This window comes from Oreochromis niloticus, unplaced genomic scaffold (genome assembly GCF_001858045.2).
Source record: "Oreochromis niloticus isolate F11D_XX unplaced genomic scaffold, O_niloticus_UMD_NMBU tig00003172_pilon, whole genome shotgun sequence".
Classification (NCBI taxonomy): domain Eukaryota; kingdom Metazoa; phylum Chordata; class Actinopteri; order Cichliformes; family Cichlidae; genus Oreochromis; species Oreochromis niloticus.
The window spans coordinates 1-15,431 of record NW_020327801.1 but is presented as its reverse complement, the minus strand read 5'-3'; the positions used below and the strand labels follow the sequence as shown (position 1 = coordinate 15,431).

General features: G+C 38.4%; 1 long non-coding RNA gene and 1 pseudogene across 2 annotated transcripts; one reads left to right on the top strand and one right to left on the bottom strand.

Annotated features, from left to right (window-relative positions):
* The first annotated feature begins 3,016 nt into the window (after nt 1-3,016).
* On the top strand, nt 3,017-3,130 carry LOC112845105 (uncharacterized; annotated as a pseudogene).
* Nucleotides 3,131-6,321: 3,191 nt separating this feature from the next.
* Nucleotides 6,322-11,073, bottom strand: LOC109198451 (uncharacterized). Of its 2 annotated transcripts, none has more exons than XR_002059247.2 (3): nt 10,947-11,073; nt 8,924-9,054; nt 6,322-8,177 (listed from the first exon to the last, which is right to left on the bottom strand). It is a non-coding gene; the product is annotated as an uncharacterized LOC109198451 (long non-coding RNA). The 2 variants fall into 2 exon arrangements; XR_002059248.2 differs by having other exon boundaries at nt 8,924-8,981.
* Between the last annotated feature and the right edge of the window lie 4,358 nt (nt 11,074-15,431).

Genomic DNA, 15,431 nt, shown 5'->3' with positions numbered 1-15,431 from the left:
TAATAACACTTACAGTTTCATTAACGCACACGGAATCACACAAACTGCGTTACAACTGCCATGCTCTGCCGCTGCGCCTTTCGTCTCTCACTCTCCCTCTGCGTGATGCGCACATGATCACTGATGCGCTAATTTGGGTGCGCTTGATTCTTGCCTCTAGACATCCTGAGGCCGAATCAGCAGGGAATTTGCACAACAACTATGATTTCGGTCTTATTCTCGTTCAGTGTAAGAAAATTATGTGATAACCAAATTTTAACTTCATGCAGACAGTTGAGCAGAGGTTGCAAAGAAGCAGACACATTGGATTTCAAAAGTGAGTAAATCTGGATATCATCGGCATAACAGTGAAAGGAGATGTTATATTTTTTAAACATTAATCCCAACGGCATCATGTACAAAGAGAAAAGAGCAGGACCAAGCACGGGCCTTTGAGGCACACCACAATAAATAGGGGCAGAGGCCGAGGAGTGTTGCCCCATAGCAACAGAGAACGACCTCTCTGAGAGGTAAGATTTAAACCAGGATAAAACCGTACCTTTGAGACCAACAACATGTTCCGATCTTGATAGAAGAATGTTGTGGTTAACCGTGTCAAAAGCAGCAGTCAAGTCTAGTAAAACTAAAACCACGGAATAGCCAGAGTCAATGGTTAAAAGAAGATCATTAAAAACTCTAAGTAAGGCTGTCTCTGTGCTGTGGCGAGGTTTAAAACCAGACTGAAACTTTTCGTTAATACCATTTGCATCTAAAAAGGTCTGAAGTTGTTTTAGAACTACCTTTTCCAATATTTTGGATATAAAAGGGAGTTTGGAGATCGGCCTGTAGTTAGTGAGAGCATTAGGGTCAAGGTTTTTCTTTTTCATAATAGGTTGCACAACAGCATGCTTAAAGACAGACGGTACACAACCTGATGACAATGATGCATTCAGTAGAAGCAAGATACAAGGATCTATAGTATGTAAAGCTTCCTTAAAGAAACGAGAAGGAAGAATATCGTGCGGGGAACCAGAGATTTTAAGATGATCAATTATATCTTTTAAAGCAGAATAAGACACTGGCTCAAACTGTTGAAAGACAGTCAAGCATTCAGAGACTGGAACTGGGTCTAAAACTGATGATGAATGAGATGGATGAGAAGCCCTTAGCTGAGATTTTTTCAGAGAAATACTTTAAGAATTTATCACAAAAAGCAGGGGAGGGATCCCTACAAGTGATAGTGCAAGGGTTTATCACAGAGTTAAAAATATTAAAAAGGGCTCGAGGGTTGTGGCTATTAGTCATAATAACACCTTACCCTTTTCTCCCCAGTATCACAACAGTATGATTCCCAATGTACGGCTCAATAAACAAACAAAGACTCTAAAGTCAGAACAGAAAGATACAGTTGGAATATTAAAGATTCATTATTGTGTTTTTATGATGCGTAGTAAACTACCCCCTCTTCTTCTCTGTCTTGTTGCTGTTGTTGTGTTGTGTGTGTCTGTGTCTGTGTGTGTCTTAGAAGTAAAATTATACATTAACCATACTTACAAAAAACATTTTGAATTTCATTTAGAACTGAGATTCTAAGTTATAAGCAGAAATCTTATGCTCAGCCAGAAGCATGTTTCCCCACTTTCACAATGCTAAGGTGTCAAATCCACGACCTCAACAGATGGTTTGTCACACAGGGGTCAGAAGGGCAAGTCTCCCTTTACTGACACAGCCTCATGCTCTCTAAGATTTTTGAAGTTTTTGTGTACAATGGTTTACCCACAGCCGTAACTTCCCTTTTTTGATATAGATCACTCCATCTGCATATTTCTTAAGAAATTAAGCGTGCTGCATCTTAAGCTTTTATTTATAAATGCCTACACAATGATAGACACTATGTGCTCTGTGACATTATGGTCTTCTACTTCTGCTTCCATTGGTTTGCATTTTAAACGCTCAACCTTTTAGGTTGTTATGAACGGCTTATATTTTTAACATTTTTTTTGTAATTTTCTGTATGATAGAATGACTTAAGATACGAGATATTTAAACAGTTATAAAGGACAGTTTGATGACCCATACTACTTTATGTGGCTCAAATATTTTAAGGATAATGTTTCTTAATGTAAAAGTGCAAAGAACTTTTGCATAGGATACAACATTTTGGAAACCGTTACCCCAGAACTTGTTGAACCTCCTCAGATCCTGTACTGTTATATCTATGAATGTAAGGTAAAACTTTCCACAGTACTCCCACTTAAGTAAGTAACCAAACACATAAATTCGCCCTTGCCAATAATCAACTGTTCCTTCAAAAAAGTAGCACAAACAGACGACTGACTCAGCAATGACCCAAGGCCGATATTCAAGCAGAAAAAAGTATTTTTTTTGTGCCTTTACAGATTAAAAAAAAAATATGTTCACTAATACAACAAGACCCGCGCCTTCAACGCGCGCACATTCAAATTTTGGAACAGCCTCAACCATTGTTACCATTGTTTAATGGTTTCTAGCTGCTCTCAAAAGTCATTCCTGCTCTTTAATCATTTGCTGCTTTAGCTTTTTGGTAGTCGTTGAAATGGTTTTATGAGCTTTTAGTTGAGATTATCACATTTCTGTGGAAACCACACATGTCTATATTTAAATTACAGATCTGGAGGTACATGCCCCAGTACCAGTGGCATTGGGGTTCAATCAATCGAAACGCACTGTGGGAGATGTAGCTTACAGTCAGCATGCGCTTTTAAGCAGCATACAGTGAACTTATTTTAAAACAATCTGGCACATACACAAAATGACATGGCAGGCCACATTATGTTTTTATTGACATATTACTTTGTAAAAAGCGTGTTGCTGCAGAATGTAGCTGTATAATCATAAATTAATGTTTTATCTATAACATATCAAATTAATGTTAAAAAGTGTAGCTGGTCATTTACTGCAGGACACTATTATGGAGTGTGACAGAGAACAGTCGACTAAGACCATGATGAATGTTTCTACATCATCTGTAAAAGGCCTTTTATGCGGCACATGTCTCGCTTACGGCCATACCATCCTGAACACGCCTGATTTTGTCTGATCTCGGAAGCTAAGCAGGGTCGGGCCTGGTCAGTACTTGGAGACCGCCTGGGAATACCAAGTGCTGTAATTTTCTTTTTGAACTTCTACACACAAACTGCAGAGGGCGCTGCTGCTCACTCATGGAAAACAGCATTAAATATATGTGTGTGTATATATATATATATATATATATATACATATATACACACACACACACATACATAAATACATATTACAACGCTTAAAAAGAATGTGTTTAGCTTTTGTGTAAAAATTGAAAATCACCTTACTGTATCCACTTGTCTGTCTTGTATTTTCCAGCAGAGGTTCAGCTCAGTGATGTCATGTGTCTGACATCTTGTGGACGTCAAGGAGCGTCACTATTATTTCCTAACTTTAGGTTCCAAAACAGGACAAAGACTGATATACAGTAAATATCAGTCTTCCTCCTGTTTTCTATTTTCACATAAAGAACCTCAGTGATGAACCACAGCTGTCAGCCTGTTATTTTTTCCCCTGATATCTTTAACTTTATCCTTATTACTGTTGATATGGCTCAAAGCAGCCCCATTAATTTTGTAATTGACTTTTGTTTCCTCCTTTCTCCTCCCTATCATTTACTGCCAATATACATGACTGATGTAATAATATTGTTTCTGTGTGTAATTATCTTAGCACAGACTGTGTATATCCAGTCAATCTGGATATATTGTGAGTTTATATCAGTAGCATTTGAGCAACGCGTGGTGAAGATTCAGAAGAGCTTCAAAATCCCATTATATTTTTAGTATCACACAGACAACAAATTACAACACAATCCAATCTGAAGACACAGTTGAAGCTTCAGAAAGTCATCTGTTGACGGCAAAACACTGCCCTCTGCTGGATTCCAATAAAGCAGATGGTACTTTGACATGAGGCAGCATCAACAAGCTGTCTGCAGAAAAACAATATAAGAACAAAATTTGCATGAAATACAAAACTTCTAAGAATTCTATGAATATTAAAAACATCTAAGCACTCTGTAGCACTCTACAAAAAGAGGGATTTCTGGGCACAGTAATGAGTAACTTCTCAACCATGGAGAACGCACAGTGTCCACCTGAAGCCCATATTTACAAAGAAAAGAGCAAACAGTTTTCAAGCATGGATCAAGGTGAACGTAATGCTGTCATTTTCATATGACTTTTTTGGGCTTCAATCTCATGGTGATTTTGGGGCTAATAATGATTTCTCCACACAGTCAAATCTTTTAATATGGGGTTGTACAATGTCTTAAACTGACATGACTAATGCCTATTAACTTCTCATCAGTGATCATGGATGGAATAATGAAAGAGGAGAACTACTAAAGTGAGTTTACAATCCAACATAGAAACTGACCCTCTGGGATGAAAAACTTTTATATGCAATATATATATATATACTGTTATATATATAACTTTTATATTCAGATTTATACTCCAAATCCTCATCCTTGACTTATTACCAAAAGAAAAAAAATGTCATTATATGTTCTGATGACATTCAGTTGGATCTGATTTACACATCAGAGGCTTGTTGAAGTAAATGTATTCAAGTAGAGTGAAATAAAGAGCAGAAAACACTGCATGAGAAGCAATTCAGCAAAGCCGTGCTGTCACACTGTGGCTAGACTGAGGGTTTGTCAACAGTCTGATGACACTGCATCACAGACTTGTCTTTAACCACTTTGTTCTTTTCATGACCACAACTCAGCACCTTATGAGTGTTTGCAGCCTGGTAATGCACCGTGTGCCAAAACTGTGAACAACTGAATCTGTTCTGAGAGCAGAAGAAACTTCTATAAATGCAATAACTCTAGATGTTATCACACTAACTACATATGTTATAATGTAATCTTTGTGTAATGTAAAACTATGAAGTCAAGGTTATAAATGGTTATAAAATGCCATTTTTGACAACTTTTAAGTTTACCTTCATATATTTCACTTTAAAAAACTGCTCATCTTGCCCTGTTTGGTGTCATTCTTTCCAGCACAACAGCACATATAACAATTTACAGTTATTTCATTTTGACTGTATTAACACTTAAAATCTCACAAAACGAAAAAAAAGATCTAAGCAGGAAGTTTCAAGGTTATTGTTAAATGTCAATCATATATATTCCACCTCTGTATTATTCTTGATATTTATAATTGAGGAATTTGCATTTATATCAGTGCTATTTCCTATATTTGTTAACTTTGTAATATATTGTATTATTTAATTTGTTTAGTTTGTCACTATTATTGTCTTCGAGAATCTGTAACCCACATATTTTCCTTTGGGATTATTAAAGTAATTCTGATTCTGATTATTCATTTTAAATATGAATATCACACCAGACAGCTCCTGTTATTCAGAAAGCACCTTTATTGCTTCAGTGAAAATTAGAAGGTAAGTAGCAGCCAGATGCTGATAATCAGCTGCATTTGAATAACTGCTCACCAGCAAGTGTAAGTGTGAGGTCTAAAGTCAGACCTCGCTGGCGCAGAGGTTTGTCACTGTGAACAAAAGCAAGACACTCCGTACGGTTCTCACTTGCTCGCAAGGGAAGTCCGGCAAGATGTTCAGCCGACTTCAAACTGACTCCCCTTGCAGGCCCTTTTATTGACCACTGTGGGTTACACAAACACGGTCAAACTGGTTTAAACTGGTTACACAATGTAAAACCCATATAGTGTGCCATAAAAGCTAAGAGAGTGTGTGTGTGTGTGTGTGTGCGTGCGTGCGTTCCTGCTGATCACAAGGGTCATCTCCGCTAACCCTCTATATGGCTCAATTCCTTTAAAGGTCCACCATACACAAGCACAGGTGAGGCCATAAATGGCAAGTAAACATCCTTTCTAAATAAGAAAACAGAACCTCACATGGAATGTGCCTGCAGTTAAACACTTATAGCTATTGCATCCCCACCGAGATGCAGGGGAGGAACAGAAAAATATCTAAACATGCAGTTTTAGGACAAGGTTTACAAATTTAAGTACAACAATGACAACTATTACCAAAATCAACCTAACAGTAAGCACCTCTAGAAAAGCATAAGTTTTGGCAGTTTGCTGGTCTGGAGTATTCAGGTGTGTGTTAACACAATGTCATAATCTTCCCAGGAATGGATGTCCTACAAAATTCACCCCAGGGTCAAACTGTGCAATGGTCAGAAAAAGCTCAAAAATCCAAGAGCCACATGTCAGACTCTACAGGCCTCAGTTAGCATGTTAAATGTTAAAGTACATGACAGTTCAGTTAGAAATGGTTGAATAAGTGTGGCTTGTTTGGAAGGGTTGCAAGGAGAAAGTCTCTTCTCTCTAAAAAGAGCATGACAGCATGGCTGCAAGTTTGGTAGCAAAGTTGCAAAGCATACCAGCACAAACACCTCATACCAGCTGTCAGCACAGTGGTGAAGGGGTGATGATTTGAGCTTGTTTTGCAGCTACAGAACCTGGGCCCCTTGCAGTCATTGAGTTTTCTATGAACTCCCCTGTATACCAAGTACTGTAGAGTCAAAAGTGAGTTTGGGTCATGATCCCAAGCACATCAGCAAAGCTACAACAGAATGACTGAACAAAAGAATCAAGTTGTTGTAATGGCCCGTTCACAGTCCAGACCTCAACCTGAAAATAAGTGCTGGGAGCTTGAGAGAGCTGTACATAAACAAATACCACAAACTTCAATGAACTGACCAAACAATGTAAAGAAACATCAGCCAAAGGTACTGCACAACCGTGTGACAGACAGAGTCATACAGAAACAATTTGGTGACACTACTGCTGCTATAGATTTCTATGAAAACACTCTTCTCCACATGATTGTATGTAAGATAAAACAGATATGATCTGTGAATTCAGAGCAGAGGAGGATTCTGAGAGGAGAAAACATCTGGGGACCTGTCCCGAAAAGTTAATTTTGTTCTTCTGGACGTTGCGTTTTCAGTAGGAGGAACGCTACGTCACTCATCCAAGTGACTTTTTCTGTCTCAGCTCAGTGCAGGTTTCCCCAACCTTTGTTTGAATTCAGATTTTACACATTGTCCAGTTTCAGGCAAGGGAACATAAACACACTTTTCAAAGTGTGCTGAGGATAAATGATCAGTTAGGCAGATGTAAATGAACAACAGCTGCAGGCCGGTGGCTCTGACATCACATCTGATGGAGACCCTGGATGGCTGGTCCTTGCTCATCTTCGGCCCCAGGTGAGCTCAGTCCAGTTTGCCTATCAGCCCAACATTGGGGTAGATGATGCTGTCATCCAGCTCTTACATCGATCTCACCTGGAAAGTGTGTGGAGCACTGTGAGAATCATGTGCTTTGATTTCTCCAATGCTTTCAACACAATTATACCCACAATCCTGAAGGACAAGGTGGATTACACAGGTGTGGACCATCACCTCACCACACGGATCCTGGACTATCTTAGCAACTACAGTACATAAAGACCCACAATTATGTGTCTTAATGGGTATTCTGCAGCATAGGCAACTTACAGGGAAGAGTCCTGACTCCATTCACAATATACACAGAAGAAAGCTGCTCTGTCCCAGAAATAACAGAGCAGCTGTATCTGCTACACAGATTCAATTATTTTGGAGTTCCTGAAGACCTTCTATGACTTTGGAGTGACATCAGTCATCTTTTATGGTGTGTTCTGCTGGGCCAGCAAGAGCTCCACTGAGGACAGAAAAAAAACTGAACAGACTGATCTTGTAGACCTGTGTTATGGTTGAGGCAGCAGAAGCATGAAGTGACTGGAAAAATGGTGGCTAAGCTGTCATTGCTATTGCATACCAGCTCCCACTGTGTCTTTATGTTTTCTGTGTGTCACTAATGGGTGGGTGAGAGTGAGTGAGCGAATAATTTGTGTTTGTGGGGCTTGCTGTGGCTTGGCCCTGGACACAGTCCGCACTCCTGGCTGGACGCTTCTCCCCACTTTCTGGATACCAGGTGGTTCTTGGGCACCTGGGACTCAGTTCTTGACTTGTACCAGGATGGTTGGCCTCTAGGAGATGCATGTTTGCTTTTGTTTTTGTCTTACAGGTGCAGCAGTTGGCGATACATTGTGCATTTTTCAATCCTTTTATTCAACCCTCACCTCCACTTTTTTCTTTTTTTTCCTCTTGCCTGAAATAACACAAATAGAAATTAATACATAAACAGATAACAGATTCACATGAACAAGAAGAGCCTATAGAGATTCTATGTCGCTGTTGTTATGGAAGTTTTAACAATGATCTGCAACACACCCAGTGAGCTTGATTTGAAATGGGTTTAATAAACACATTGCAATGTGGAGAGAAACATCCCAGCCAAACACTAGGATCATCTCTGCTAATGGCCACCGCCCTCATATCTTATATACACAGACACTCTTAAACAAAGAACATTCCACAACTCTTACATGTTGGCCAAACTCACAGGGGGCTATACCATCAGCCCCATCCTGAAACCCTTCTCCCTCACAGTTTGTTTTCTGCTTGGCCGTCACCTAAAGATTTAGATCCCTGATAAGCAGAAGCAGAAGGAGTCTCACTATCTGTTTAACATCTATGAACTTACAATGGCCTCACTGTGTGCGCATATATGTGTGACAGAGCATAAGGCCCATTTGTAATGCACATGCATACAACTGAGAAAGTGATCTTACTTACTACCAATGTAATATGATTAAAATATCACATCTGATTTAAAAAAAAAAAAAAAAAAAAAAAATCACATAAAATATCACATATGATTTAAATAATACATCAGAAAAGAAATCTGCCACCACACTGTTTTGCAAAAGCAAAATGCGTCGGGCGCCACAGTGCATTCAGATCACAATTCTGATTGGATATTAAAAAAAAACAAAAAAAAAAAACACCACACACCTCCCACCACATGCAGGTCATCCTAGCAGCACTGAGCAGCTCCTACAGTGACACGCTGCTGCAACAACAGCATGCGAGGAGAAATTTCAGAGGTCTTATCTTCCAGCTGCTGTCAGACTCTACAATGCAGTCTTAGTACACACGTTAAAATTAGGTATATACAACATCAGCTGAATAACAACACATGACATATTACACAGTACCATTATTTACTTAACAAAAACTAAGCCAAAATGCAGTTTCTGTACTTTTTTCACAAATATCAATATTTTATTAATTTACTTATTTTTGATACGTTTGGTTTATTGAATTGAAAAATAGTTGCAAAATAGCTATGAAAGACAACCTGCATCTGCACCTGTGGTCACTGGGCCTCACATCATGTTTGCAGCATGTTCTGAACCACAAACAGAGCAGTGATAAAGTTTCTTGGAACTGGTGGGCTAGTGATGTAGACACTAATGCTAGTGATTATTTAAGGTGGGGCTACTGAAATGTTTAAAAACTGAAGCCCCCAAAGTGCTTTTTGTTGCTCTGTGACACAAATGAGCTCCAACCTGCTCAGGTAGAATTTAATAACAGCTGAGCTGCACTAGACCTGGTCTCTGCTCATCTTGACTCCTCGTTTGGTAAGAACTTTTTATTTGTATATTTAAAATCTTTTATAGACAACAGGCTTATTTTGAATAACTCGATCTCCTGCCACACTTCTACTCACATTCACTATCCAGATATGAGCTTCAAAACATGCATCATCTGGGTTCTGTGACCATGAATATCGTGCATAAGAAATGTGCATGCACAGGCAGAGACCTATCTTTTTTTTAATTTATGTTCAAATAATGTTCAATTTTAATTCCCCCTTTAGAGCATTTCATTTACTGAAGACATCTTCACCACCTGGTGTTCCAGACGACTGACTAGTGCCTGAACTCCTGCAGGTTAATCAACCAACCACTCATCAGTAAAGCAAAAAGCACAGTAAGTGTCCTCAGTTGGAAAAGTTTGCTTAAAAGTTTCATAACTTTCTAATGTAATAATTACATTTAGTAAGAATGTTGTCATGACTGCGTGTAATGACCGTTTCCCTCTGTAAGGTTCAATGAGTGGATGCAAGTAGAGAAGTTGCATTTAGATACACCTCATGAACTCATCGTCTGAGACTAAAAAAAAATCATCAAATTTATTTAAATGACTTGTTGTTAATTTCCACTTCTTTACATAAACACTTATGTCATATGAACTGCTATGCAGGTATATTCAAATATTTCTAAGATTATAATGTCTTACCAGCAAACTCCACAATATTATTTGTGTCTTTGTGAAAAAAGTCAAGTTTCATCTTGTGAATGTAACTTTTTTTTTTAATTATTAGGTAAAGCAGCCCCTTCATAATAGCTACATTCTACCATATGTATGTAAATGATTACAATTTCCTGTTTTAAAAAAATCAAGTAATACTTTTAAAAATTACACAATATTATTGTTCAATATGTCCTCCAGTGCCTCTCTAGTAAATATTTGAAACTTATCAAAGTAAAAATTAGACTGGTTTTGATTTTGAATTTTGGAAGCTGTTATATTGATATTGATTTTTTTATTTTATCATTTAATGATTTAAAAGTCATCATTAAAAGGAATAAGAAAGTAATGACATATGTTTTTAGTTAGTTTAATTTACTTTAATTATTATTTTTTAAATGATACTTGGCGTTTACTAGATGCACCTCAGAGCACCAGAAATTCCTTACTTACGGCAAAAATTGAACCGTAAATGGCGACGTAGACGCGCAAATCATTTCAAGAGTAGATAACGGGGCCGAAGTTAATATTGGAACTAAAAAAGGTGCTTCACAGACATATTTTCCTTTCAGGCACTCTCCAATAACCTGCAGTCTTTACGGTGAGGACACACAAACATCAACCTGGAACATAACTGTATGAAAATATATGATCCGTATTCGTCTTAGCTTCATAGTTACACTGTTTAAAATACAATATTAAACCAAACAGCGGTAATTACCTGTCCAGCAGAGATTCGCTAGCTCTTGTTTCATTTCAAGCTCAGTTAAAGTCTTTCTTTCTGCTTTTCCTCATCAGCGCTCTTCCGTCTTTTCTTTTCGACTTGTCTCTCCGCGCTTTCTGCTCAAGTCAGCCCCTCCTCTGGTGCGCATGCTCTGCAGCGCATGCCCGACGGGGTCTGCTCAGCGCGTGCTCCACAGGTGCGGAGAAGCACTGATTAGTGTTGCAATTTCAAAATAAACGCTGCCAGAAAGCGAAACATGCTCCTTTTCAGACTAAAATGTCAACGTTTCAAACCATATTCCAGGGTTTTTAGTTCACCATTTATGAGGTTTCGACAAGAAAATAAAAGACAAATCTGAATGTTTGAAAATGTTTTGGAAAATTCTGTAAAGAATAGATCAAAATACTAAAATGATCCTTTTACTTAAATTTAGTTGCTTTATTCTTTTGTTACATAAGTTAAACAAACTTCTGTGGGTTTCTATATAAGTCAATAAAGAAACAACAAGTAATTAAAATGAAAAGTAAGCTCTGCCAAACAAACTGATAGATTCTGGAAGCGTGGAGTTCAGTTTGCAAATTTATCTAATGCAAAAACATCTATGAATAAAACTTTGTTGGTCAGCAGCTTTTCAAAAAGAGAAAAAGAAAAAAGATGGTCATAAAAGAAGCTACTATCTGGGGGAAATAATCATTTGATCCCCTGCTGAATTTGTAAGTTTGTTCACTTATATAAAGGATCAGTCTCTAATTTTTTTAAGTATTTCCATTTTGATGTAATGAGACAGAATATCAACCAAAATTGAATAAAAATGAATTTGCTAAAATAAATGAATTGACTTATATGTCACTGAGTGTAATAAGTATTTGATCTCAAACACAACTTAGTACTTGGTGGAAAAACCCTTATTGCCTAGTACAGCGGTAATATGTTTCTTGTAGTTGGTCACCGGGTTTGCTCACATTCAGGAGGGATTTTTTTCCACCCCTCTTTACACAAACTCTCTAAATCGGGGCTGTCGAACTCCAGCCTCGAGGGCCGGCGTCCTGCAGGTTTTAGATCTCACCCTGGGTCTACACCCTGAATCAAATGATTAGTTCATTACCAGGCTTCTGGAGACTTCAGACATGTTGAGGAGGTATTTAGCCATTTAAATCAGCTGTGTTGGATCAAGGACACATCTAAAACCTGCAGGACACGGCCTCGAGGCCTGGAGTTTGACACCTGTGCTCTAAATCCTTTAGATTTCTTTGCTGCTGTTTGGTAACTTTAAGCTTCAGCTCCCTCCACAGATTTTCTTCAGGACTGAGGTTTGGAGACTGCCTTAGCCCCACTCCATGTCCTTGTGCTTCTTCTTTAGCCACACCTTTGTTCCATCAGTGGTATGTTTTAGGCCATTATCATGCTGGAAGACTCATTGACGACACATCTTCAGTCTTCTGCCTGAGGGAAAGTGGTTCTCGTCCAAGATTTTGCAGTACATGGCTCCATCCACTGGCCGCCTCAATGTGGTGAAGTCGTCTTGTATCCTTGGCACAAAAACAGCCCCACAGTATAATGTTTCCACTTCCGTGCTTGACAGTGGGGATGGTGTTCTGTGGGTTACACTCAGCATTTCTCTTCCTCCAAACACAGTGGGCTCAGTTAATGCCACAGAGCTTTTGATTTCAAATGACCACAGCATTTCCCCCCAAACCTTCTCTCAATCATTTAGATGTTTACTGGCAAACTTAAGACTGGCCTGTAGTTTTGGGTTGATCCAACATCTTTCTCATGATTATCCTCACCCCATGAGGCAAGATATTACATGGAGCAAGATAAGAGGTCTTTGGTCTTGACCATGATGGCACAAGACTGCAGACTTTTCTTGTCCCTGAGGTCCCTTTCCCCAGTAGACCTCAGTAACCAATCTTTTACACCTCTTCAATCTTGCCCATGGTGGTGGAGATGGAATTGGAATGGAGAATTTGGTACTGTGGACAGGTGTGCTTTATACACATAATAAACTGAGATTGGGAGTATCTGTAATGGACTGGTTGATTGACTGTAATCCAGTCTGTGGGAACCAGAACTCTTGTTGGGTTGTCGAGGATCAAAACTTATTACTCATTATATGCAAATCAATGAAAAGAAATCATGTAATGTGTTTTTTTCTGGATTTTGGTTGATGTTCTTGTCTCTCTCCAGTAAATAAAACATCCACAAAATTAGAGACTGTTTATTTCTTTATAAGGGAACAAATTTACAAATTCAGCAGGGATCAAATATTACTTCTGCACTACAGTGATGACACTTTTGTTGCATTAAATTCTTAATTGGAAATGTTCCTTTTTTGTCTTTCTCAGGAACAATGAGGATCATGTTTACCTGTTTGCTGCTTGTGCTGCCTTTGCTACTGGACTCCAAACCAGCCATCTTCAACCCAACCCATTGAGAAGCGGCTGAATGAAACAAATTATGAAAGTTTAGACGACAGCATGTAGATGCCAACATGAGCGTGAAAAAATGTGATACAGAATTTAAAAAGAAGATATACGTTGATGGAACAATGTAGGATGTTAAACATTCATCCTCAGTGATTACAACAGGTCAAAGCCATTTGTAGTGATCAGACGACAAGACAAAGAGTAAGAAAGTTTCGTATTGTTAGATGTGAACTAAAGAACAATGGAGCCAGGAACCCAACTGTCAGTATAAAGGCACACTTCTCACTAACAGACAGTTGTGGTCAGATGTGAAGGAAGTTACCTGTGCCTATTATGATGATGAAATGACCTTTGAATCCATAATGCAATATAGGAAAATCCCCGTGCACTCTACTTCTGTACCACAATATACATTTCTGAGATAACAAAGAGCAAATTTATCATCAGCTCTGACTAAATGTCACTGGAACGTCTTCTTCTTATAAGTTTTTTTGAGTCTGTCTTATCAATAAGTATATACATTTTTTTAACATGTGATCAACCTCTATTTCTTCACACGTTGCATGAAATAATATAAACTATTATTTCCTTCTGATTAGGGAATTTTATATTCATCCACCAATACTGACATATTAATTGTACTGACTGTAGGATGCTGTGTAGAAATAATCTCTAGATCCAGCTTGCTTCTAATAAAATATTTTTATCTGATCACAGAATAAGCATATAATAAATGTCATTTTTTGGTGTTTGTTGGTTTTTATATTTATTTTTTAACATTTGGAGCATCACCAGTCACAGGACTCACAAGCTGACAAGTTTTATTCACATGTGCTGTCTGTGCCCCTCAACAATAACATTTAACTATTAATCCCAATTTTGCTAAATAAAAGGATCTGGCTTCCATCAGTCACATGATGCCCATTAACTAATTCTCGACTTTGACGGCAGAGGGCATTGGTCACCAGATCACAAAGAACATGCACATTTTTTGCCGCCTGGGTGGTGCGGAGCTGTAAGCGAAACACACAAAGTAATTGGGAGATGCAGACTGGTGCAACAAAAACCAGTAAGCAGGTGTAGAGCGTACACTGTAGTCTATAGCAGCGGTCCCAACCCCCGGGCCACGGACCGGTACCGGCCGCGAGAGTTGAGGCTCGTACCGCACAGAGAAAATAAATAACTTCATTATTTCCGTTTTATTTATTATCCGACTCTGAACAGTGTTTTATTTTGAAAAAGACTGAATTCTCTCAGTTACTTCAGTCTATGACTGACTCTTGACGCATGTCAAGATACATTAGCTAATATTAAACCACAAGCTAGCAAAATGAGTAAAAACAGATGTCTTTGGAGGGTTTCTTTGCAAAGGGAAAAGGGCCCAGTGAGGAGACAGAAGAAGAGTCTATGACAACCACTAAGAAAAAGAAAGCTGCAATTAACAGACAATACCAAAAGACCTACTTGAAATATGGATATATTGCGACAAGTGATTCCCATGCACCAAGCCCGCTCTGCATAATATATGCGGAGACCGGCTCTCCAATGAGGCAATGAAGCCTTCAAAACTGCTTCGTCACTTGGAGACCAAACACCCGACATTAAAAACAAGCCTTTGGACTAAAAACCTGTTTTTAAATCACTTCTGAAAACCCATCTTCACCCTGACCTTTGACACCTTGTAAGATGTTAGTTTTAGTTTAGTTTTATGTTAGTTGTTTTAGTTGATTATATGCTGTTCTATCTTGTTTTTTAATATACGGCTGTTTTAATTTGTACGTATTATGTGTTTTATTTTATTCTGTTTTGTTTTATTACTGTTTGTTTTTAACTTATTTACTGTACAGCACTTTGGTCCTGCGCTGGGTACTTTAAAGTGCTTTATAGATAATGTTGGATTGGATCATCCTCCACACCACTGCCATTTTTGTATTCAACAGGACACATTCACATGAATTTTCAGCACATCCAAAAGTCTTTGTCACTCCTAAGAAATCAAGTACTGTCTCCTACCTGTGGATGATTTGTACTTTGGCTATAGTTGATTTCTCTACCA